The sequence below is a fragment of the Simochromis diagramma genome, unplaced genomic scaffold (assembly GCF_900408965.1).
Source record: "Simochromis diagramma unplaced genomic scaffold, fSimDia1.1 OVJJ01000603.1, whole genome shotgun sequence".
Lineage (NCBI taxonomy): Eukaryota > Metazoa > Chordata > Actinopteri > Cichliformes > Cichlidae > Simochromis > Simochromis diagramma.
The window spans coordinates 10,448,289-10,474,247 of record NW_024387414.1 but is presented as its reverse complement, the minus strand read 5'-3'; the positions used below and the strand labels follow the sequence as shown (position 1 = coordinate 10,474,247).

The following is a 25,959-nucleotide window of genomic DNA, read 5'->3' as shown; positions in this document are numbered from 1 at the left end:
AGCCAAAGACCTCACTTTTACCACCAGTGGTGATTTACCAAATGAAAATGGATTGAGTTTCCGAGACAGTTGATGACTACTATCTATGTTTAGTTTGATTAAAATATAGACATGATCACAATACTTTATAATTTAGCATTCTAAAAACTGAATTTGCACTGGAAGCCACCCAGATATGCACAAGAAGAGTACCCTAAAACAGCGGTCCCCAACGTTTTTTGCACCATGGACCGGTTCATGCCCGACAATATTTTCAAGGACCCGCCTTTAAGGTGTCCCGGATAAATACAACAAAATAAAACTAGTACCGGTACCAATTCATAACACAAGTGAAAAGACCCAGGAAAACCGAGTTAACGATAAAAACGATAACAAAATAACGCTAAAGCCGATAAAAATCCTGAAAACCATACATTTCACACCTGAGCCTCAAGTCTCGCGGCCCGGTACCAAACGACTCACAGGACCGGTACCAGTCCGAGGCCCAGTGGTTGGGGACCGCTGCCCTAAAAGGAAGATTGTATATAGTTTTTGATTTTTAAGTGCCTAATTCTTAGCACACCTTGTCAGACAACACCAAAGAAAAAACACAAATCTAACCATCTCAATCCCAGAGATTTAAAAGCAGTAATTACTAATGTGAAGCAAAAAGCTACGGTAGTTTGATCAAGCATTCCATTCTACTCCATTCAATTAAAGCAAATGGGTATTTTTACTACAAAGGATTACTGTCATAAGAGTGTAAGAAAAGATCAAACTGGGCCATACAATAACTGAATTGGTTTTTTTGTTTGTTTTTTTACACTCACTGCTACATGTAGTAGTTCGCCTTTACATTTGTTATTGTGCTAAGTATGTGCTAGCAGCTGGCAGTTTATTATCTATGCAGTCTCATAGTATTTCTTTTACAGAGATTACTGACCAGCAAGGGAGAAATGAAGAGATGCTGTTTGACGTTCTCTCAAAGCATATGAAATTCAGCACTGCATGTTGCTGGCTGTCTGACTTTGGGAGGTCGGATCTCTTTGATGGTTACAAAGATCAAAGGCAGAAGATTTGCTACTACTATCTGCAGTAATTTACACACACACACACACACACACACACACACTTAAACCAACTATTCAAAACAATTCATTATCATCAGAAGAATATCAGTATGGTTAACATGGCTCTTGTTTCTCAGTGACAGAAAAAAAAATGAAAGAGTTTCATTATTATATATGAATTTAAAAAAATATTACTAAAATCCATTCATTCATAGGGAACTGACTGTTTTTCATCTCTTTCTCTCAAAGAACACATAATAGCAGAGGTAGATACAGAACAGCTAGATCATGCACTGCTATAAAACATTTATGAGCCATTAGATTGCCGTGCCAGAGGATGCTGCTGCCGATTACGAGGTCTGAGAGACACAGGCAGGTGGAATGGGTGCACAAAGGTGAATTTAGACAGCCACCAAAGCCCGTCTGGTCCTTTTCCATCATTAGGCTTTTATAAATTTTGCTTTTTTCAAGAGCATATATTTACACAACTATGCACTGAATATAGTTTTTTTTTTTTTTTTTTTTTTTTAAGCGGCAACATTAAATTTCTCAGTGCTTTAAGAGATGAAAAATTTCTTCTCATCTGTAAGACTGCACTATAAGTAGATATCACACAGCCCTCTTCACTGCATCATGTCAGCTGAGAGACCAGTGTAGATATGGAAGCTAAAGCCCTTCTTCTAAGGGATTTCTCTGTAAGAAGGTGATTTTGTTCTCTTGGTGTCCGTTATATTACTTTCAGCATTTCTGCAGCTAAGACGAGATCTCATTTCAGCATCGTGCCTGAAAGAAGAGCCTTAGAGGAGATGACAGGCCTCTGTCAGAGCCTCCGTGCCAGGAAAATTAGGGTTACACAATTACATACAGTTCCACAAGCATCACCAAAAAGCCCTCTTCGTAATTGGATCCATTTTAGGGGGTTTAAAGCCCGCTTCTTTGAGATATACAGTCAGAGCAACCCTAAGAAGAGAATTCATCATCCTTTCTCAGTCTGCATCTCTTTTGCATTTAGACTGGCCTGGAAGAAAAACAAAACAGCATTGCAGTTAGTCCTGTCACATTGAGTTGTAGAGCACAGATGCAACATGTCATTCTAAATCTCAATAATTCTTTCAGCTTCTATTCATACTTTGGTTTTTTGGTTTGTTTTTTTACAGGAAACGAAAGGTAACTCATATTATTAGCCCCGTCTGGAGAATTTTGACTGATGGCACAATATGATGCAAAACACTGCATATGTTGTGAGTTTTATTTTTGAGCATTAATTGCTTCTCAAAAAAAGAATGGATAGATGGAGGTTGGATTACAACAGCAAGTTGTTCTTGTGCCAGGCCTGATCGGCAGCAATTTCAAAGACAGGGGTAGTATAGCATAAAAACTATATTTTCAGTCTCATAAATCTTATGTTTGTGATATTCTAATAATACTATCACTGAAAACAAGAGGAAAGGATGCAGTCAGATACATCATCGTCGTATTGAATCATACTGGACTGAGCCAAGCTGAGCACTGCACTGCCATTAGGCTTCTTGTATTCTTGAGTAAATGACAGATGAGCCAGAAATAGTAACTACACTATGAAAATCACTGTACATGAAATTTCATTTTACTACAGTTTATTTATATAAAAACAAGGAGGTGACATGTAGTCATCAGCTTTCAAAAGGGCAATTTAGTGGTTGAAAGAGCAGAAAAATTTGTATGTTTATATATACTGTACGAAAACTTAACCAGTACCCACTGCAGCTTACATACTAATTAGATCCTTCAATCTATCAATTGAAGGAAATACATTCATGGCAATGTAAGCTATCACTTCTCACTTATCACATAACGGCAACTGTGTTGTCACCTCATATTCCCATGGGTGTTTATTACAGCCCCTGAGGATCAAACTGTCTGGGGCAGACTATAAAGGTGATTGCAGTGTTTATGAGAACTGATGTTCAATCAGGCAAATGCAGTAGAGTGACTTTCCTCTTGAGCACAATTCAGCCCTTAACATGCTGAGTGATAATTGCAGCTCATCTGTAAAGGCTGTTTTAATGCTCTCTCTCAAGGTGTATCCTCACCATTTTGGATCGGTTTCGTAACTCTGCACGGTTTGAGGAAGTCGTGAAACAGAATAAGATAAAAGTTACTGGAGCACAATGTCATTCCCCTCAGGCAAGGGTAACTTAAACTTTATCAAAAGCTCAACTGTAAACTGTAGTTTTGTTCTTGGCAAGGTTAAATGATTTGTACACTTGTAAGGAGAAGAATGAATGCCTGTTACTGTTGAGTTTTACAAAATATGGAAAAGGGAGAAGATAAAAAAAAGGATCATCATGCATAAGCACGCACACAAGACCATTTACTTAGGTATACTCCTGTATATGAACACATGCAATCAAAAGGACACTTTGTCCTTACCATACAACCCTCCATCCCCCAAAAACATGAACACACACAACTGTCACTTGCACACAAAACAACCCTACTTCCTCTCTTCATTTTCATCAAAATATTGCAGATGAGGTCTTGAGCTCAATTAATCATGCTTCAGCCCTCCTGCACTCCGTTCCCCCCCCCATTAATCACAAAGCCCACCATACTGCAGGGTCAGTCCTCTCTTTCTGGGAGGGGTTGTGTTGTCACCTGTTCTGTATACATAACTACACCCCCACTGCACTAATACACACACCTGCAAGCAGGTATGCACAAAATCACATTTAATGCCATTTTTGTGATTTATTTCATTCAGGCAAAAAGGTTTGGCTCATGTACAGAGATTATGTCATAAAAAAATTAAGTTGATGTCAAATTTCTAAAAACAAGCCATGTACTGTTTCTATAGTATCAAAGATGATGTAGCTACCACAGAAACTGAACAGTAACAACATGTAAAATGCTGGAGGCAAGTGCAGATACATGAACCAGTCTACTCAGGAAAAAAAAAAAAAAAAAAAAAAAAAAAAAAAAACACACAGTTGTACACAGATTTATTTATTTTTTTCAATAAAGATGATATGGAATGTTCTGGCTGAAAAGTACACTGCTGTTACGATGGAAACAGAAATACAAGCAATGTTTTGAAGGGTTAGTGAAGCTGGATTTGTTTATATGAGCTGCAATTCCTTGGCTAGCTACAGAGGTTAGGCTACAAAAAAAAGCATCACTGGCATTATCCTTAGGTGTTAGGGTATGGGTTTGCTTTCAATATATGTGCTCGTAAGCATCAGTGAGCAACCTTGTCCCTATACATACTAAAAAGATAGTATAGTATAGCTGTCAAACAAGTAATCTTTCCATTGTATTTCAAGTAAAATTTAAACTCAAACTGCTAGGATTCACCATGGCACATTCCTCTTATTTAGATTCAGCAGTGAATAACTGATCAATATTTATTTATCTCTCCTTACTCTTCTCTGCTCTTCATGTCTGCTATTTTGTTAATGGAAGTAGAGAGTACAACAGCTTGAGAGGCAGGGGCAGCCTACTTAATTATAATAAATTTGTGACTCTTATCTGTCCTTAGTCAACCTTGGCAATTTTTACTGCATTCCTTTTACTGCTCACTCCTCAGTGGGCACAGAAAACACCCATCTTTCGTCAAATATCTGCTTAAAAACACAAGACAAACCCTTATCTACAAGCAGCTGTGAGCGTGTTAAGAGAGCAAATGATTTAGTTCCTCAGTACACTGCAACTTGGCCTGTGATGCATTGAATTTCTCAGCACTGAGGAGACAGTGCACTCTCCTGCTTTGAATGGAAATACTAGATAAATCTTGATAAGAGACATGTGCAACTTTAAAATGAATACAGATTTCAACATACCAAAACTACCAAAACATTAAATTTTTTTTCTTTATAGGCTTGTAGGCTAATAAACAATACCTTAATCTATCATCAAATCTGACAACAAAGCAAATAAGCATGCAATGTTACAAGAACAGAGTTGGTGTCTTCAACATATTGCCAGTAAACAGTCTCAATGCAGCAAGAAAGTAAATCACAGTGGGGCTGGAGCAATGGACCAACAGCACAGTGCAAGAACATCATTGAGAATTCACAAGTTGCCTGTTTTCCTATCTGACAATCTGCTGTTGGGGCACTCTCACTCAAAATAAATCAGTTTTTCCAGACATAAAAAATTGAACAATTAGAACAATATGACAGTGGTTATGTACTGTATGATTCAAGACTGCGTGCGAGTTCATATGCAGTACTCTTGGGTGTTACTTACACAGTAAATTCCTAAAAATATTGATTTAAAGTAATAATTAAACAAGAACTTCAGAATATACTATATCTAGAGCTGCTCTTGGGCTTGAGCAAAATTCATAATCACAATTATTTTGATCATAACTGAAATCATGAATATTTAACACAATTGCTCCTAGAAATGCATTATTGAACTTAAAATAAATAAAATTCACCCAGTCGTCCAAATATCCATTCATCCATTTTCTGCCTCTTATTTGAGCCTTAATAGAAATTGAAACATTAATTAATTGCCAGATTCTTTATTGCACTTTTGGTAAATAAATAGACGTAAACAACATCAATCTAATATTTTCTGTGTCCACCCTTTGACTTTAAAAATGGCACCATTTTATATCAGTTGGTATACTTGACCAGACAGTACCCTTTTAGACGAGGAGCTTTTAATACTTTTTATATCTCTTCCAAAGACGCCCTTTTTGATTCCTCACTGTAGGACAAGAGCGCAATTATCAGTTTTAGGTTTTATTTCTCACTAAGTCAGAGAGGAAACGTTGGGTGAACCAAGTATATGTTGATTGATACCCTACATAATGCTGCATAATGATTCCCTTTTGAAGAAAAAAAAAAAAAACCTCTATAAACATAAGTAAAACCTTAGCCAAGCAACAGCTCTTGACATCGGTCTTAAAATGGAACAGACTAAAGACTATTGGACTGACTGTGAAAGCCAGCTTTATCAAGCCTATATACTCCTGTACCAACTCCTGGCTGCATGTTAAATCATTTTGACACTCCATTGGTGGTGCAAATGTGAACCAAAAAAAGCCCCTGAAGCATGATTTCTCTGAGCAGCCCACAGCTGGGTAGTTACCCTCAGCATGTTCTCAGAACTATTTGGTTCTAGAAGAAACTAAATACAAACAGACCACTGTAAATGCTTGCTACAAGCCAAACTGTGGAATAATTTTGGCAGGATAATTAACTTTTTTGGGAAAACTAAACTTGTTCAAGTGGATGTCTGTCAACCTATACACTACCTGCAAAAAAAGGAACCAAAAAGTAACAAAATAGAAACCCCTCTGCAAGCAACTCAGCATAAACAGTCAAGCGTGCTGAGTGATGGACTGAATACCTTTTTTGGTTTTGACCTTTTCACTGGATTTTCTTTTTTAATTTATTTATTTTTTGTTAAATACCAAAAATAAAATATAATCCTAAATGAATCCTTTAAAAAGTGCGTAATCTCTTGTATACCCTGAATTTTAGAAATTATACAGATCAATTCTTTGTTCTAAATATATTGTAACAAGATTAACTTTCTTGATCATTCATCCTTTAAAATGTGGTTAAAACCCACCTATACAAAAGTCCAATAAAATTAAATGTAAAAAAAATCCATGCTTCAGCAAAATTCACTGCTACTAATGTTGCATGTAGCGAGAAAAGAAAAGTGAAAGAAAGAAAATAGCATGAATGCTGTCTCAGCTCCACGCAAGTGCTCCAGTGAGACAGCATTCAGGGCCCTGGCACCAGGAATAGAAAATGGAATATAGCTACTATTAATGCTGTTAGTTACAGTTGTGTTTGACTAATCGAACCATCTTTTTATTAGACATGACTATAAAAAAGGCACACAATAGTCCATATACATTTTCGTTTCACTATACATGTCATATTGGATTAAAGCAAACCCTGATGTCAAAGAAAATTTTATGCTTTCAGCTCAGAACAATTGCTGATAGCTCTAAGGATCTCAATCATCAGTGAACGCTATGATTTTTTTCTTTTTTTTTGGAGGAGGGGGGAAAAAAACCGCACACACACATACACACACACACACACACGCACGCACTGAAAGACTTACTTTACTCAACGAATAAAAGATGGTGCTATAATTTTCTGGTTATCTAGTTGCAATTCTATTTGGGCCTGACTTTGTGTGACATCCACCACTTACTGTTTAATGCTAATAGATCAAACATTTTAACACTGCGAAGTTTCAAATGAACTTGTCTCTTGTGCACAGGTTGAATATATCGATTTGTAGATATCTGTTTATAGAGTTTAGCTACCAATCAAGAGGTCCTGGGCAAACCTAGGAGAGGCAGGAACGATATACATTTATCTGCTGGATTGGGAATACCTACGTGTCCCCAAATGATTTGGGGGAGGTGACTGGAGACAGGGAGGTCTGGGCTTCTGTTTAGACTGCTGCCCCCATGACTATCACCCAGGCTCAGATAAGAAGCAGCAGAAAATAAATAAAGCAATGGATGAATCGATCCATTTCTATGCATTGGAAGCCATGTTCTTTTGCCTTCAAAGTAATATCAAAAAGGATTTGCATAGAGGCCTGTAAGCAGACCTCTATGCAACCCGTTTGATGTGCTTTAGTTGACTTAAACAGAACAATGGATAATGTATTATGCAAGTCATATGCATGTCTTTGATCACACACACCATCTATAACTGATCAAAGCTTGGTTAGGTATGTGCATTTCGACTGGTACTGACAGTAAGTAGACTGAACTATTGGTTTTTTGTTTGTTTCTTTCGGAGTGTAGGGTATTAGGCTGTGGTGATAACTGACATGGACAGAAAGTGCAATTAGATCAAGTTATTACACTTTTATGTATGGTGAGAATCAATTAAAGTGAGATAATGTATCTGATTTTGTGGCTCTCACTGCAGTTTGAACCAGTACAAGAAACAAACTTGTTTCTTTTAACACTGGCTACATTTACTGTAACAGTACAAAAAGGGCTAAAAGCCTTCCCCCTATATGACTGTAAGACATGGACTCTGGTTGACCAAAAAAAAAAAAAAAAAGAAAGAAATTACAGCGTATGATTTTATTCAGAGTTGTGATATTGAATAAACTACATCCTTCACTGGTTTAAGGTGTGATATCCAAAAACTGTTCTCTGTATGCTAACATTCATTCTTTTTCTAATAAACTTTCAGGACTCCACAGGGAAGGCAATTAACAGAAAAGCAGTGGTATGCACATTTTCAGTGCCCCAAATTCATCATTTGCACATCAAACAGCCTCCGCCTTTATCCCAGTCAATTTGCATATAATACCACAAAGGTGCATCAATGTCAAATAGAAGTCTTCATTCCAATGCAGCAACTATGTCTCCTCTGCTGGGATGCTGAGAGAGGTAGCTGCACCTGAGAAACACAAAGAAGCAGGTAAAATGAGGGGCAGGTAAAGAACAGATACTGAAATCACAAGGGAAGTTGTTTTGCAGTTAGAGATTAAAAGGCAAAGAAAGGCAAAGAAACCTTCATCCTTACAGATGAAGGTTTCTTTTGTAGTGCTTTTGCCAATGTCCAGATTAAACAGATATATATTAAAGCTAAAACAAAAAACAAAAAAACAGTAAGGAATTTTAAAATGTAAAAGTATTTTTTCAAATTCAATCACAATAAAAAGGGAATGCATAGCAAATATTTACATTAAAAAATTATAAAGCATGCTTTTTTTCTTTTTTCTTTTTTACCTGTTGTGAGCTGGCAACTTGTCCCAGGTGCACCCTGCCTCTTACCCTGTGACAGGTGTGATAGACTCCAGCCCTAATGAAATGTTGCTAGTACAGTAAATGCAAACTATGCTGAAAAGCAGGGAAATGAAAATTTTGAAACATTTCAAACTGACAATACATCAACTCTCAAGTAAACTGAGAAAAAAATATAATAGTAAAAAAAAAAAAAAAAACTAAAACAACAACACACAATTACAATGTTTTATTTGAACAAAATTAAACAATTATCTTGTTTCCATTATCAGTGTTCAAATTTGCCTTTGCAATGCAAAAATTATGCAGGAACACACCATGACCAAAGGACCACCAGTAATGCTATTGGCCCAAAGCATACTAGTAGTAATAGTGGTGACATAAAGCTAAAATTCTTAGTCAAGATTTGATTGACAAGATTTGGGCCCCACTCAGTGGATTTTTAGTGCATACAGGCCCTTACATTAATGCTGACAAGCCGGTTATAAAACACCTATTTTCACACATTCCAAAGAGATGTATCCCTCACATCTGAGAGAAAAGGTTTGATCATTTCAAGCACTGACTAAAGTCCTACTTTAAATATCTAGCTAGCAAAACACAGTAGTTTGGATCCATGTATTATTCATATATTTTCTCTCCTCACAATGGCATATTAAATTTTTGTTAACTGGTAAAAGCATCATGGAACACACTGCACCTCAGAACTATCAATTTTCCAGAAACGCAGGATTCTAAGGTACATGTGTTACATCACTGATCCTATTAAGGCCAAGATGGAGGGCTTGAATATTGGAGAGGAGCAGTTAAAGCTAAAAGACAGGAGAAATCACAACGGAGGCTCTAAGTCCACAAATAAATATAGCAAACATACACTCACTGTGAAACAGCTATTGCAACATATGAAATCCCAGCGATGCTATGCACTGACACAGTGACACTGATGAGTGATTTTTATACTCTGAGCTATTCCTATGTCATAGAAACCTTTTGTAGATGGACCAATAGTGAAAAAAATATTACAATTATAATTAATACTGAAGTAGGAAAGAGTGTTACAGCTGAACATTTTTCTTTCATCAGCTTTTAAAAACAGTCTCTGTAATAACTTTCAATGTTCTTGGGATGAAAAAGTAGGATGTTCTGTACATTAGTTATTGTTTTAGTTTACTTATTAAACAGTCCCAATAAATCATCTGTAATCACTAAACAGCCAATGTAAGTAACCTTAATTTCATTCTGTGCATGCAGACAAGCCAATTACATTACACTATATATACGATCGGGTTCTTTTCTGCAATGATTTATTAGGGCCTATGTTGCTTAAATAATATTATTGTATTACAGATTCAAACATGTACGTGTTTGCATCTTTGTCCTTAGATAAATTAGACCAGAGAACTTTAAGCAAAACACTTGAAAAACTTTTCACTGATGTTTAGGTGGCCCGACCTAATTACCCATCTCCTCAAACTTGTAAGCCAGGTTTTATGCTTTTCACAACTCGACACAGAGGTTTTCCTTCATACAAGAATTTTTAGCAGACCTTAAAGAGGGTTAGGTTGGACTCAAATGCAGACAACATCGCTGTAATTGTCTAATACACATTTTTTAATCAATTTTTATTTCAACACAGTTGAAATTCAAAATTAATGTAATGCAGAACAAATAAAGAGGAACTACGTAACATGTGGCTTTAAATAATCATTCAGGGTTTATTAATTCATCATAGTTCACTAAAGGTACGTCTTGTCAATTCAATTCAATTTTATTTATATAGCGCCAAATCACAACAACAGTCGCCTCAAGGCGCTTTATATTGCACAGCAGATTTATATCTACTTTATTATCCAGGGCATTGGCTTTTTCCTTGTCTCTTTCGCTGACTTTTTGACCCATGTTTGCCAAAAATAAAAATAAAAAATCCTAGGCTTGAATTGTTCAGAATAAACACTTCTGGTTCAGTGTGCCAGTGTGCAACAACAAATCTTCAACGCAGACTGTCAGAAGCAACTGTAGCTCCACACAGAGACAGACACCATTGTGAAAGTTGTCTCACCTGTCTCATGCCTTACCTACTACCACATACCAGCCTGTATCTTATATGCAACTGTTCACTTATCAGCTGTGTAATTCCTGTCCTTACCAAGTGAAGATTGTCTCCCGTCCCTGAATAAAAATTCTAGACTGTATATCGAGTTAAATCTGTAATTATTTACGTATTTTTTTCTATTTATTTCTTTATTCATTTTATTTTTTAAAAGACAAAGCTAGAGGCAACATCATTTGTCTTGTGTGGCACTGAAAAAATGTCCATATTTTAACAAAGAACTTGCAAAGTAAAACAACTTTCATCAAGGTCAATGCAAGAAAATTGGTGATTAGGAGGTAATTTACTAAATGTAATTGTTCTAAAGGGAATGTAAAATACTACCAATAGATTTTTAACAAAGAGTTTTGATTACGTAATATATATCAAAAGTTTATCTGCTTTGTAGAATAAATTCTTTATTATGTGTTTTTTTTAGTAGGCGGACTTAAGTAGTTTCTTAACGGGTAATGTTTTATAGCCAACATTGATAAGGATATCCCAAGAGTAGAAAAAGCTGCTCTTCCTCTCTGCAGTTTCACCTCCAGATACAATCAAAGCCACTGTAATTCAACTTCTCTTTGAACTCTTGCGATTACATTTCAAACCTTGAAAAGGGTGCTTGTTTTTTGTAGATGAGCCATTGCATTGTGATTTAATTTAACATCCCAGTTCCTTTCCTCTTGGCATAATTAATATATCCAGTGTGTCTCTAATTAAGCAATGTGGATTTAAAAAAAAAAAAAAAAAAAAAAAAAACAGAAGAACATTGTTGCTTGTTTTTTTTTTTTAATCAAATTTGATGGAGTATCAATTTCCCATCTCCCTATTAATTGAAAATGTGTTTTAGAGATAAAATGCAATACATTATATGCCCCCAAGACATGATTATCTTTGCTACTGTGCATATCAGAAGTACAGATCAAGACAGAGAATCTGGTATTAAAAAAAAAAAAAAAAAAAAAAAAAAAAAAAAAAAAGATGATGATCTTCCTGCATGCCGTCAGGACAGAAAAGGGACACACAGAATTTCAACAACCTATTAATTCAATATCTGGTCTATCATCCTGCTATGAAAGTCCACAGCAGACAAAAAATAAAGGCCACTAAACAAACAGGCAGAGTTTAGAGGGCTGGCTGTGGTTGCCCAGAGGCTCATTAAAGCAGCCGGCCTCTCTTCTTGAAAGCATTTCTATTGGCAGAGTCACCGATAGAAACTCCAAACTGACAGAATATTTCATTACAAGTCTTGAATATTTCATTTGAATGCACATCTTCGTATGCAATTCCTCTTTGCATTAGAAATTAGGTGCAACAATTAAAGTCACCCATCTGCATATGGGGAAAAGTATGTTGAATCAGCGCTCACTCCATGCAAACCTTGTCCCTGTTCTGAAATATCCTTTCCAAAAGATTAATGAGATAAAGGGTGCTGTAGAGTAAGTTCCCACACCTACCTTACTGAGGCCTATCAGCAGGTTTGTCAACATACCTAACAACACTCATTACAGCTCTAGCCACTCCACACCCCATCTGAAGTCTTGTGGCCCATAGAAACCAAAATCCAGCTCTCCTGACCCATCTGCCACTGCGTCACCATGGCAACTGTTCTTTTTTTTTTCTTTTTTCTTTTTTTTAACCACAGCTACATTTCCTGAAGGCTGGTTTTAAGCAAGCCATCCAACTGATGTTAAAGCACTTGAAGGTGAAGTTATGGCACAGTGCCATGTCCCCCACCCCCACCCCCTACAAAAAGTACAAAGCTAGATGAAAATAATTCAGGACAGCTGTGTAATAATCCTTCTACGATTCATATAATTAGTAAACAAAAAGCACTGGAGCTATTGTTCTGAGATGTGCCAATTATTGTAGCATCAGTCTTTTTGTTTTATGCACCTAGAGCTTATTTGAGACACATCAACTACCTTAGCACTTAACGTCACCATACTAGATATTCCTTATAAGGGAAAAACAAAGACTTGTAGAGTTTATTTTCCATCAAGATATATCTATCGTTGCAGCTCTACAGCTCTGCTCCTATTTTCCATCGAGGGTCCAAGGAATTACAGAATCGACTCAGATAATACCATAAAATCAATTATTGACTTGTGGTCTGGTAACAAGTACACGTGAGCCACCTTGTACTTGAACATGGTTTGATTCAAGTCAGCCTATGTCTAGCACAGAAGTCAACCAACAAAACACCACTGTTTTTTCTCTCAGTTACCAGGCGTCTACAGCATTGCCAAAATGAGCGTTCAAGTTTTCCGGGAAAACTATGGAGTCCCAAGGCAAAACCCCTTCCAAGAGTCCACCCATCGAATCCAGGAACACTGAGTATTTTAAACGGCCATTTAGCACACATGCACAGACAGCAATCTGAGCCCTACCCTCCACAACTTGAAGTTTCACAGTGACGACCCTCTCACTTTTTTGAAAAAAAAAAAACTGCCATACTGCTCTCACCATGCTCCACTCCAGAACCCTTGCAACATTTGGAGGTGAGCCTTACTATATCTAGTCAATAACAGTCCATCTCCTACACTAGCTCTAGTTTCCTCCCCACCAGCAAGGTGACATTCAATGTCCCAAAACCCAGTCTACGATGCTGAGGTTCCACTTGTCCAAGCCCCTGCCTACCGCCCAGCTAGTACTACACCTGACCCACTTGCCCCCACTGGTGGTGGGCCCACAAACTGAGGATCCATGTTATTTTTGGGGGCTGGGCCCAACTAAGCCCCATGGACACAGGCTTGGCCACCAGAAGCTCATTTGTAAGTTTCTCACTTCTAGGGGAAATTAACAAGCTCCGAAATCTCCAATTCACTGGGGTTTTCTGAGTCTCTTTGTCACTCTAGCTATTCCAAAAACATTTTACTAGGATGTTTGCAGTAGTTTAACTGCAAGCTGACACTACTGAAAAGCTCTGATCCTCCTTCCCCCTTTTTTTGCTTCTTTGACTTTGCAAGATTTTGGTGAGATTTATCTCTGTATACCCAATGAGGTTGTAAAAACATCTAAAAATGTATTTAAGATCACTCTCATATTTTTTTTAAAATTCAGAGTCTTCACTATTTATCTACTTTATCATATCTCTCTTGCTCAGTTAATTAAATGTATTCTATTATTTTAGTTGCCCATTGCTATAACTCTTGTATTCACTGTTCAGGCTGCAAATGACAATTAAACTGACATGATAACAAGGGTATACTTTGAACTTAACAACTGCTGACACTTCAATCCTTATCAGCATTATATCAAAGCAAGTTACAATGACAAATGTCAACTAAAAGCGCCTAATTAATATTTAAATCACATTCAAACAGCAGTGTAGACACAGTTTTACTTGTTTTATTTATCTTTCCAACATCACATCCCAGTGATGTCTCTTCACACCAGTCACACTAATCATTATCCCCTCATTACATGTGCTACCTGTCTAAATTTATCTAAAATAGCCTTGGATTCATGCTATTGCATTCTAACCATTACTTTACACATTTTTACCTGCCTGTTTACGACCCTCCTTTTTGTCTTCTCTCCCCTTCCACAAAAATCAGCTGTGATTTTTTTTTTTTAAAATCAGAAATGGTTAGTGTAAACTAAAAAGCTGTAAGAAAAAGCTTCAAGTAATTTTAGCCAAGGGCTTATGAAGGAAACAGTTACTTGTCACACCACTAGTAAATCGGCACAGAAGCATAAGTAAAGAGCCATCCATTATCAAATTGTGATTTAAACTTTACTTTTCTTGTTAATGCTTGGTAGTACATGTGTCATATTTCTACTGTAGCTCTATCCCTTTAAACCAGTGAGACAAGGGCACTCAGTTGGGTATAACAACGTCTGTTAGAAATGGCTTAGGGTTATTGTGAAAGCGTAAGTGCTATTTGCAACAGTTGCGTCTTTGGAAGCCCCTCTGTGGATATTGCAATAAATATTGCATGCTTCAGATGTGTTTTTTTGAACTTCATATGACAGCCGTCCGCAGCGTGTGAAACTGCAGTGCATCTGGATGATGCTTTTGGGTCAAAGACAGATCATGACGTCTCTGAGCAGAGAGGAATCTGTTATCAAAGAGCTGCCTTGGAGAGGCGACACAGAGGAAGAGGGCCTTATCATGTTGAAGCTTGAAATATTTATTTGATACAATAGACACTTACAGTTGCTGTAGTTCAGTGTGATATGACTGAAAACCACAGCAAGACAATGTTTCACATGGGGCTACAAGTAATAGATGATCCTTTTTAAACTCTCAATTTTTATGTAGTAAAAAAAAAAAAAAAAATTATAATAATTTATAATTTTACTGAGCACTGCTGCCTCACAGCAACAAGGTCCTGAGTTCAATTCCATTATCAGGCCAGGGTTTTTTGTTTTGGAGTTTACATGTTCTTGCGAATGGTTGTCTGTCTCTATGTGTTACTGCGACAGACTGGCAACCTGTCCAGGGTGTACCCCACCTCTCGCACTAAGGCTACGTTCACACTGCAGGCGAAAGCGCATCAAATCCGACTTTTTTGACCCTATGCGACCCATATCCGATGATGGTATGACAGTGTGAACGGCACAAATCCGATATTTTCAAATCCAGTCTGGGTCACTTTCGTATGTGGTACTGAATCCGATACATATCCGATATTTTAGAAAGCGACTGCTGTTTGAACGGTCATGTCGCATTAAATCTGTCTTTTACGTCACAGACACAAGACCGACGCCAATTATCAGCTCTGGAGAAGTGCCCGAGAAGACATCGTGAACGCTTCCTGGCCATCCAGTGTAGATGTCAGTGAAACTGTTGGGAAGACAACGTTGGAGAAACGTGAACATTTTATTTATACTGTATAATCTGCAGATTCTGACAGAAATCTGCAACTATCCTTTGAAGCACCGCTCCTCTAAAACAGCAATAAGGATAATTATTAGGTTATTTACATTATTATGTTAATAAAAAAATAACTTAAAACGAAAACTGGGAAACGTAAAGTCCGAAGTCTTTATATTAAGGGCCATCAGTCAAACAATATTGTTTGCTCTGGGTCTAAATAGAGCGCGTTGTGTGTGACGTCTTCTTTTGCACATGCGGGCCGCTTTGAGGGTTCACACTAGAGCGCGTTTGCTGTCGCATTTTATTTGTAGTGTGAACAAGCAGACACAAAAATCAGAATTGAGCATTGAGTCCTGCAGTGTGAACGTAGCGCAAGACAGCTGGGATAGCCAGCCCCCCCTCCGCAGAATTGATGGATGAATGGATAACATTTTGCTCATGTTTCTCAGTAATCTTCTTTCCTGAAGGTACTTTTCACTTGACATATTGTTTCAGTTGAAGGCACCGTTTTAAATTAATTCTTTTCATCTTTCTGAAACTATTCTCCCATCTACAGGGTGTATCCTGTCTGTAATCTGGCAAGCACAGAGCAAGTGTCATGACCAGCCACCTGCCAGAGCTTCACTGAAAATCATTAGGAATAAGGGCATTAAATTATAACTCTTCTATGGAATATCAGAAGTTGTTAGGAAAAATTTCTTGGTGATCGTTAACACTGCCAGAACAAAATGAGAAGACCTCCACAGCTTGTCTCATGTCACACTTTATATAACCACAGTACTGCTTTCCTAACTGTTTTTTCAAGACAAATGCTTGAAATCATTTGCCATTTCTCAGAAACTTATGAGATCACATTGCTGTACATTTACAGTTGGCCTCCAGATATAGCTTCCTTTTTTCATTTATATTCACTTTGTGGTCTCTCTTTAAAAAACCAAAAAAAAAAACCAAAACAACATTTGTCTTTTGTTATTGCACTCTTTGTATCAATGTTCATTGGTGCCCTTTATAAAACCCAGCCTTTATCCACTCATTATTCTTACAGAAATGTTGTTACTGTTATGTTAAGAACAGCAGTTCACATGTATTATAAACAGTCATTATGAGAATTAATAACTTTGAATATTAAAACTTTAAAATTATCAATTCATCAGTTAACATCAAATCATTGCTGACACATTTTCTGACAGTTGTACTCTGCAAAACAATGGCTTTGAGCTAAATTAGTGGAGCGTTGGCACGCTTGAGTCAGTGTTTTTCTCTGGCTCAGAAAGGGTGCAGAGAATAAAGGCAGTCTTTAAATGAGTCTTTGTTATGTTATTTGACAGTAAAGCATTTGATACTTATTTCTAGCCACGATAAACAAAAATGTCTATTATTTGAGTGCAGGAAACTAACAAAAATAGTTACACATACACTTTATTATGATATTGGGGATTTTATCTTGGCTCTGACAAAAACCTCAGTTTTTACAAGTAAGAGGGATCTTATCGACTGAATCCCTAATCAGTAGTGGCAATACTCTGAAAATAGCCTCTTGTCTGGTGACAGCCTATTCCAGCTGTCATTGGGTGAGAAGCAGGGTACACCCTGGACAGGTCACCAGGGCTATTGCAGGGCTAAAGCATAAAGACTGATAAATGTTAACACTTATGGCATATTTAGAATCACCAGTCATCCTAATAACCATGTCCTTGGACTGTGGAAGAACTTCCACAGAGTATTCAACATAGAAAGACATCAGCCGGCAGGTGGATTTGAACACAGGGCATTCCTGCAGTGACGGTGCCAACCACTGCTCTACTGTAATATCTGTTTTTAAAATAACAAAAGGATTTCTCATTCTAAAGAAAGTCATCACATTTGTGAAATCATATAATATCTATATAATATCATATAATAGGGACATACACTCATACTGATGAGAACCACGATAATTAGAAAAATTCAAAGCTTGTTAAAAATAAGACTATGACAATATTATCAACAGTCTCTACTTAGTAATAAATATACTGCAGCCTCAGCTTATCCACAAAATTTATGGATGGCTAAGGGAAAGGTGATGACTGCTAAAAACTCACTTTTCTGTTGCACAAGCAGTTTATTTTTCAAATAATCGTGCATATAATTATTGTTTAGAGAGCCAGCAGTCTGGTGCACAAGTCTATTGTGAAGGTGTCAGAGTCCAAACTGCAATTGCTAAGAGAAAATATTTCAGATGTAGAAAGTAGGGTTGTAGTCACAGCCATGCAAACATAAGTCAATCTGACTCCTTGGTTGATTGTTCCACTCTGAAAGCAATTGACCAAAGAAGAAAAAGTCAAAACTCACAGACACAGCAGGTCCTGGTATTATTTGATAATAGGCAAGTAATTATAATGAGAACAAACTCAAAAAGTGTGGGATCGTTTCAAAAACACAGCTTATCATGTAAAAAGCTTAATCTTTTTCACTTACACGGTACCTAAAAACTTAAGAAAACCCGCATGGGAAAGCTGAATAGTCTGGTCAGAATGATTATCTATCCAATTAAACTGTTTCAGACATTGTCAGGCATCAACCAGTGCTGCTGTGGCAGCAGAGAGGGGCAAGATTGGGTCAGGAAGAGATAGTTGCAGCTAATCAAAAGAAAGATGAAGGAGAGGAGGACAGAAACACTTCAGTATATAAATTGTTCATGAAACTGTTACTAGATCATTTAAATAATGGTTTTAAAAAAAATAATCCAACAGTGATGCGATCAGCACATAGAGAAGATATATGGTGAATTCAAAACAAACAACTGCTTTGGGAATATCAGTGACTTTCAGTATAATCTGCCTTCTTGTTTTTCCTTCAGCCAGTATGTGCAAGTTTCAGTGTCTGCAGTGCAACGACCTGGAATCCAATCCACTGGGAAGAAGGTGGGGAAGCAGGATAACAAACTTCACAAGGGACCTTAGGAAGGTTTGGCTTTAACACATGCACCAATTACAGTGAGCACAGCGTGTATCCCATTCCAAACACTGCTGAGAGTGCCACACACCCCCTGAGAAAACATCTGCTTCTGTACACCGATCCCATTTCTACTCCCACATACACATGTACTCTGGTGCAAACGCACACACACACAAAACAATAAATAAATTCCAAATAACAATAAATGAACTTTTTTAAAATAAGAAAGCACATTTAATTTCTTTCCGTCAGAATAAAATATAATTGTAATTCATATCTGTTTTGCCATTATCCAAATGCTCACTGACTGTGAAATTAAAATTTGTTTCAAAAGTACTAAAATAATAATTCTTTAATCTTTCTCATCATTTTTCTTTTCATAAAAATGAACAAACCATTTTCTAAAATTTTTCACAACTTTTCTGTCCATGATTTAAGATTAGACTCACATGTGACCAACATGCATCACTCTCCTCAGAAATTAAAGTCCGTAGATAGAAGCTGTTAACATTAAGTTCAATCAAGATTTTAAGCAGTAAATCAAATACTAAATACATCAATAAAACACAGCACAGATATACTGTATTAACTAGATTAAAGAAGATGCACACATATATATACATATATTTAGCTGTGTGTGTGTGTTTGTGTGTTTATGAGAGTCAGTTCACCATAAAGGATGATGTGGCCAGACCTCAGGTTTTTATCAAAATACTACTAATACTAAAATCAGATATTACTGTAAATAAGAAATTATTTATGGAAGAATATCAAAAGGTTATAAGGCCAAGGATCAATGTATGTGGGCATAACAGGCTCAATTTTTGTACAGCTACTGGAGGTACACACACAAGCTCATTCAGCTGTCTTAGTAAGGACCTTCATTGACATAATGCTTTCCCTAGCCCCTTACCCTAACCATCAAAAATGAATGCCTAACCCTAACCCTTACCCTAAACCTAACCATAACCTAATTGTAAGCCTGACTCTAAAACCACATTTTGAGCCTCAAAAATGCCTTCAAACTTGTGAGGACCGGTGAGTGACTGTTGATTCTCACAAGTATAGTAGAATGCAGATTTCGGTCCTCACAAAGATAGCTAGACAGGAACACATGCACACGTAGCATTTAAAGAATATTATCATGCTTTAATGGCCACCTAAATAGCACTGACTGACTGTCTTATACTTAAATGCCTCAAAAACATACACTTTCACTATCCTGATACGCATTAAGCAATATGTAATCTATACCAATCAAGAACTGTCTCCTTACACAAGATGAACCACACCTGTGTGTTTTCGTAGATATGATTTCACATTGGGCCTCAGGTGTCCCAGGCAGGGATACTGATAATCTGTTCTTCGCCATTTCCCAGGAGATGTATTAGGGGTCGTTCATTTAAGTTGGTTAAAGCAGGAATAATATATGTGATCCATCTGCACGGTCTAATTTGAGGTTTGTGCTTCAAGTTTTCCAATCTCAACTCACAAAGAAAGTAGCCTCAATTAAAACTTTCAACTCTGCAACAAGTTCTGGTAGAATAACAAGATGACCTCCTGTACTGTGCTGTACATCAAACTGTTGGGCTATTCTAGGCAGTTTGTACTCCAAAATCACAGTCTCTCAGATAACGTAAAGGATCAATGCACACTGAGCCCCCTTTAAGCTCTCACACCAATTCCCCTGAAACAAAATTCCAGACATATTCTCTGGTTAATGAAAATCACATTTTAAATTTTGCAAATGAGTTTATGCCAGACGTTTTTCAGTTTCTGGAACCATGTACTGTAAATTCTTTGCCTGGCTCTATTTCAATTTTAAAGAATTTGCAACACTGGCATTATTTCACTCAGTTATAATTACCCAAGTACGATCAAGAGAACAATGTCTTGTACTCGTAGATAACAATATTGCAGATATGCTGCTACTCAACGTTGCCTACAGAGTTTATAAATAAAGGGAAATATTTGCAGTGATGGTCATTTATATTATAGTTTTGCAGTGTTTGTGCTTTAGGACTTCCTATATCCCACCAAACAACAGAGAATATTATATTTCCTATCATTGAAACTTGAAGGGGTGCAGTGGAATTGCAAACGATTGCAATATAATAAATATAACTTGCATACTAAATGAACAGTTGTTTGTCTTAGCTAAAATCTTTTGATTGTCATCACTCACTGCTAACTCTGTTCTGTCTGAACTCATAATGGCTTATATAATATGTGTGGGCAAACAAAGGATGATGGAAATGATGATGATGTAATTTCTGACTGCCTCTGTAACAAGTTTAACAGATTTCATTACTCCCTTACACAGCACACTGACGGCCACCCAGAATGGGCAACAATTTCTTGCCAACCAAAACTATGCAAGGTTGTCAAAACCAACCTCTGCATCCATGACTCAACAGTGACTATGTAGGTCAGCACCGTCTGACAAGCTCTAATGCTTGCGGGGTGTTACTGCACATTACAGAAGCAGACACACACACACCTCAACTATTAAAGGCGAAACCCAGTCAGTAAATGTACAGAAAGAGGTCATGAACGTCTAAGAACTAATCCAGTAATACAGCAACATCGACGAGGAGGACGCAACAACATCATACAACTTACTTCATCTCAACTGACAACAATAAGATTAAGTGAGGAGTAAGAATCCAGAAATCTCCTGAGATAGTAATCAAGCAGAACATTAGAGTTTTATTCAAAGATAAGAACAAAATCCTGATTAAAATAATCAGTGATACTGGATTTTCATGGCCAAAAGCCATTTTTAAGGAGTTTGTAAAAAAAAACAACTGATATATATTTATTCATTAATTGTTTTTTTTATCATTTCAGTGTCCAACTTACATACAATTTAGACACCGCATGGCTCTCCACCACCAGCTACAATGATGCAAACTGGAACGTAAAGCAGATAGTGCTAAGGGTATAACAGCAGAATCAGAGCAACACTACTCTTAAAACATTGACAACATTTTTCATTCAGCCCAACGATCTTTTCTGCCTTTTGTTCTGCCAGATGATATGAAGAAACATATCTAACACATACACTGTATAATATATCAGTGCTGCCATTCTTAAAAAAATAAATAAATAAAAACCCTCACAACCCACACATAGACAAATTTATGCATCTGGGTACCTTGGATAGTAACATGTAGTCATTCAGAGGCACAAGAAGCAACCCAACAGTTTCACTCCTCAGTATAGTAACTATAGACAGGTGGGCTCATCATTGTAAGATAAATTATTATTTTGTAAGAGAAAGCACAACAGTGCACTGGCCACAAGGAGTCCATAACTACTGCCTTGTGGGGCCCTGCTTATCATCAGCAGCAATTTTTGTGTCGCAAATATTCCCTCAACAGCCTTTGATGTAATTACTTTCCAAACAGCTACCCTCGAGCCCATATCCTGTTCTAAATTCATGGCTTGACTTGCTCACAACGTCACTGGAACACACACGTTTTTCATTTGTTGCCTTCTAAAAAACACTTCCACTAGGGAGAGGACCCGCAAATATTTAATAGTACTATGACAGAAAGTAAACAGGTGAATTGCAGAGTCTGATGGTGCACCAGAAAACAGCTACATATAATTAAAAAGTGGGAGAAAAGTGTTGTGGCCAAGTTTGTGAGGGTGAAATGTAAAGGAAGGGAAGGTAGGGATGCAGCTCATCTCACAAAAAGGAACAACTACCTAACTTGGTCTTTAAAAGAATGAATGAAGCTCATTTAATAAATGAGCTTCATAAAGAGACTACAAAGCAAACAGAGACTAGATCTACAGGTACAGACTGCCATCTGCCCTTTTTCACAGTGCTTCAGAATTGCTCTAGTCGCTTTGCAATGTACTGTTTTCATTGTGTTTTGGAGAATGAAGCGTTTCAAAGAGTGAAATGTTCTTTCTTTTATTCGTGTACTCTCTTCTTAGATTAAAACAAAGACAAAGTCGTTTTGGAAGCCTTACATCAGATTCTGTGACAATTGGAACTTCATTGGGAACAAAGTGCCTGGCCATCAACCTTGACTAAATTGCACAATACAATTCCACTTCTAGGCTTCCAAACAGGCAGAATTATCATTTTGAACAGCCACAGATAATTTGGCCTAATGGAACACATTATCACACTACAATGACCAGAGTTTATTTCATCTTATAAAAGATTGTTTCAAGTCACCCAATGTGCCAAGGATCACAAAATAAAGGTTATGAAATGAATGTGACCTTTAACAAGATATTTGTCAATGCTTTCACAGATACATCAATATTTTCATTACGACTTGATGAAATCTGCTTCAAAGGGTGCGTACATATTTTGGGTGGTGCAGAAAGGGGAATGCATTTCTGCTCATGTAACTTGACAAATTGTGCTTCAAGGTTTCTATTTATATCTTTCTCATCTCACAGGAAGGGTAGAATCTTCCCAATTCCCTTGCTGTTTGCCAGAGGCTTAGTGTGACATATTGCTAATCTGGTTATTATGCAATTTATCAGCCGTCTCTCTTTTACAGCCGTGCATGAATATTATGCAGGTTTCTCATGAGCCAAACTGCAATAACACTGCAAGGAGCTAATGAGCAACCACTACTACTGTGGTAATATATCTCAAGTCACTTCAGGGTACTCTTGTTGCAACAACTTGTTAGTCTAAGTCACTCCATTAAACTAACTAAATTATTTTTTTGCTAATGATATAGAAAGCCTCTCAGGCTGGAGCCAATGGATTGTGACCAAAACAAGGAGCGAAGAACTCATCAGTGTCCTCTGTTTGACAGCAGATACTTCAGGAAAGAGAAGTTAGAGACCTTGCTGCAGACCAAAAGCCTTGCATAACTGGCACTCTGAATTGATGCAAGGGAAGGAGGAATCTCAGCAAGGATTCATTATTGCCTCTGGCATCTCTCAACATATGAGGTATGGCCACAGTCACCAGTGGAAGCTGTTTTTGCAAAGTGAGCACGATTTGATACGGATGACAGATTGAGTGTGGCCTGAAGCAAACATCTTCCAGAGCCTTAGATGGTCATCCTTTTCAGAAGCGGCTGCGTTTTTGTGCCACCAGCTAATTAAGAGTGGCCCATCATTAAAGACGCGTAAATCAGACCTTAATGTGACTCAAGAGCCTTGGTGAGACACCGGGCAGAAAAATGTGGTCCTCTGATTTAATGGGCCCTGAACTGAAGGAGATATAAGTCTTGATAATGATAGTCAAGTACAGTGTATTGATCACATCTCCCACTGGAGTCTATGTGGGTTAAAACAGCCAGCTCGGAAATTGAACAGGGATTTCTCGACTGTGTAGAGCAATCTTACAGAGAGGCGGGATGGTCAAAATAACCTGACTAATGCATTTCTACAAGACAACTGTGGTTCACTTTGTCACTTCTACAATATACTACAATAGACAAAGTGCTATCTTTCCAGCAGGCTAAGTTGCAGATGACAAGAAACATATATACACAAAGGAGAGCATGCTGTAAAAAGATCTATTATTTTTAACTGTTTAATTGTTAAAAGGATTAAGATTCACACAGTGGACACAAACGCTAAATTACTGTTAGACTCTGCAACTGGCTATGCTCTCCATACAATTCCCTTCCCTGTCACCACGTATTCATGAGTGCGCTAAATGCTGGCTGAGGCTGCTCTGGGAAATTGTTAAGACAGTTGGAGCTTTCTCTAATTACAAGACAACAGTGACAAAAGTTTGACATTCAGTGGTTTGGCATTTTGCATTCCCATCATTATTGTAATGAAACATTAAACATTTATCATATACGAGCTGGGGAGGAATCATTTTTCCCGATGTCATTAAGATTTTGGTTAATTATCATGGCCCATTGGGTCCAGCACCGCCTGCAATGTGCTACTATCCTCTGTCCATTATCCACAATGTAATTATCAACACATGCTGTCTAGCCACCATTACAGCATTTTCTCTTGGAAACATGTTTATAATTATACCTCAAGATGTTGATTTGCCAAATGCTGTTAATGGAAAGCTCCTGTTTGCCTGGAGTTGAAATCAAAAGCCATTTATGGAGGCATTTGAGAGTGCTATCTGCAATTACCTGTTCAGTGTTTTCAAAACCACTTTTCTAACACTTTTTTTTTTTTAAATCTCAGAAGACTTTGACTTAAAAGTACAATGACAATATCCCATCTTGGCGTAATGGTTGGCAATATTGTATCTGTCACACTAAAAACAGGATCTTTCAAAAATGTGTTTGTCTACCATCCATCACGAGTCTGATTGATGCACACATTACAACAGATATGGTTATCGTGTTACAAAATATACACAATAGTGTCAGAAAATCAATCAATTTCTCAGACACAATATTCACAGAAAGATGCAAGAAATAAGTGCCTACCTGACCAGACTAGACCGGACTGAACCAAACCTCAGAAAAGTCTTACAGAATGAGATCCCACATCCTGTGTGTATTTCCTGTTTACAAAAATTAAAAAATAATGTAGAAGAATATGGATTTTACTTAACCAAAAAGTTGCAAGAACACTGTCCTAAATGGTTTCAAATACAAACAAAAAGAAAAAAAATTGACAAGTGTCCCTTTCATGAGTTAGTTTACTTTTTTTGACCTCTGGTGTCATTCTGGACCATCGTCTACTGGCAAATGATATACAAAAAAGGTCTTCAATACACTAATGCAAGCTAATTTTTAAGTATAATTTTAGTGTTTTCTTTATTAATTTAATAATCTAGTTCTCTTTTTAGCTAGGATTAATTATATTTTACAGTGTGCTGCTGGTGCGTGCTAACTCATTTGGTCAGCAAGCTGCATCGATAAATGCACAGGTGCACCGAGATACATAATTAGACAGCTGAAAGCTTACCTCTCGCTTACAGCAACATACAGAAAGCCATAATGTAAATGTCAGATGATTTCATGAAAATCCTCCAAAAACGCCACAAAAGTCAAACTAGCGAGGTAAGCCATAACAGACTTCAACAGCAGGTGTAAGGAAAGTTGCCCAATTTTTTTTTACTAGTCTGTAAAAGTACGCTTTCAAAAACTGAGAATTTTAACACGTGAATCTGCTGAGACTGACTCGCTTTTAGAGCCAGCCTCAAGTGGTCATTACAGGAACTTCATTTCTTTTTCGGGGCTTCATGCCGAGAGGTGAAAACACGAAAAATCTAGAGAAAAGTAAGAGGACATAAAAAGGCTTTGCAAGGGTATAAGATTTATTGCCAAGAAGCATTGTTACAACAAAGAAACAAATAGACCAAGCACAAATCTGTCTTTTTGTGCTCACCTGTGCTAACCTTTCACCTTTCAGACTAGAT

The 25,959-nt window shown here is 37.2% G+C and overlaps 1 long non-coding RNA gene across 2 annotated transcripts; it reads right to left on the bottom strand.

Moving 5' to 3' along the window:
- Positions 1-448: 448 nt before the first annotated feature.
- On the bottom strand, positions 449-25,959 carry LOC120721454. Of its 2 annotated transcripts, XR_005693167.1 has the most exons (4): positions 25,506-25,959; positions 25,022-25,098; positions 8,764-8,836; positions 449-8,431 (listed from the first exon to the last, which is right to left on the bottom strand). It is a non-coding gene; the product is annotated as an uncharacterized LOC120721454 (long non-coding RNA). The 2 variants fall into 2 exon arrangements; XR_005693166.1 differs by having other exon boundaries at positions 25,022-25,959.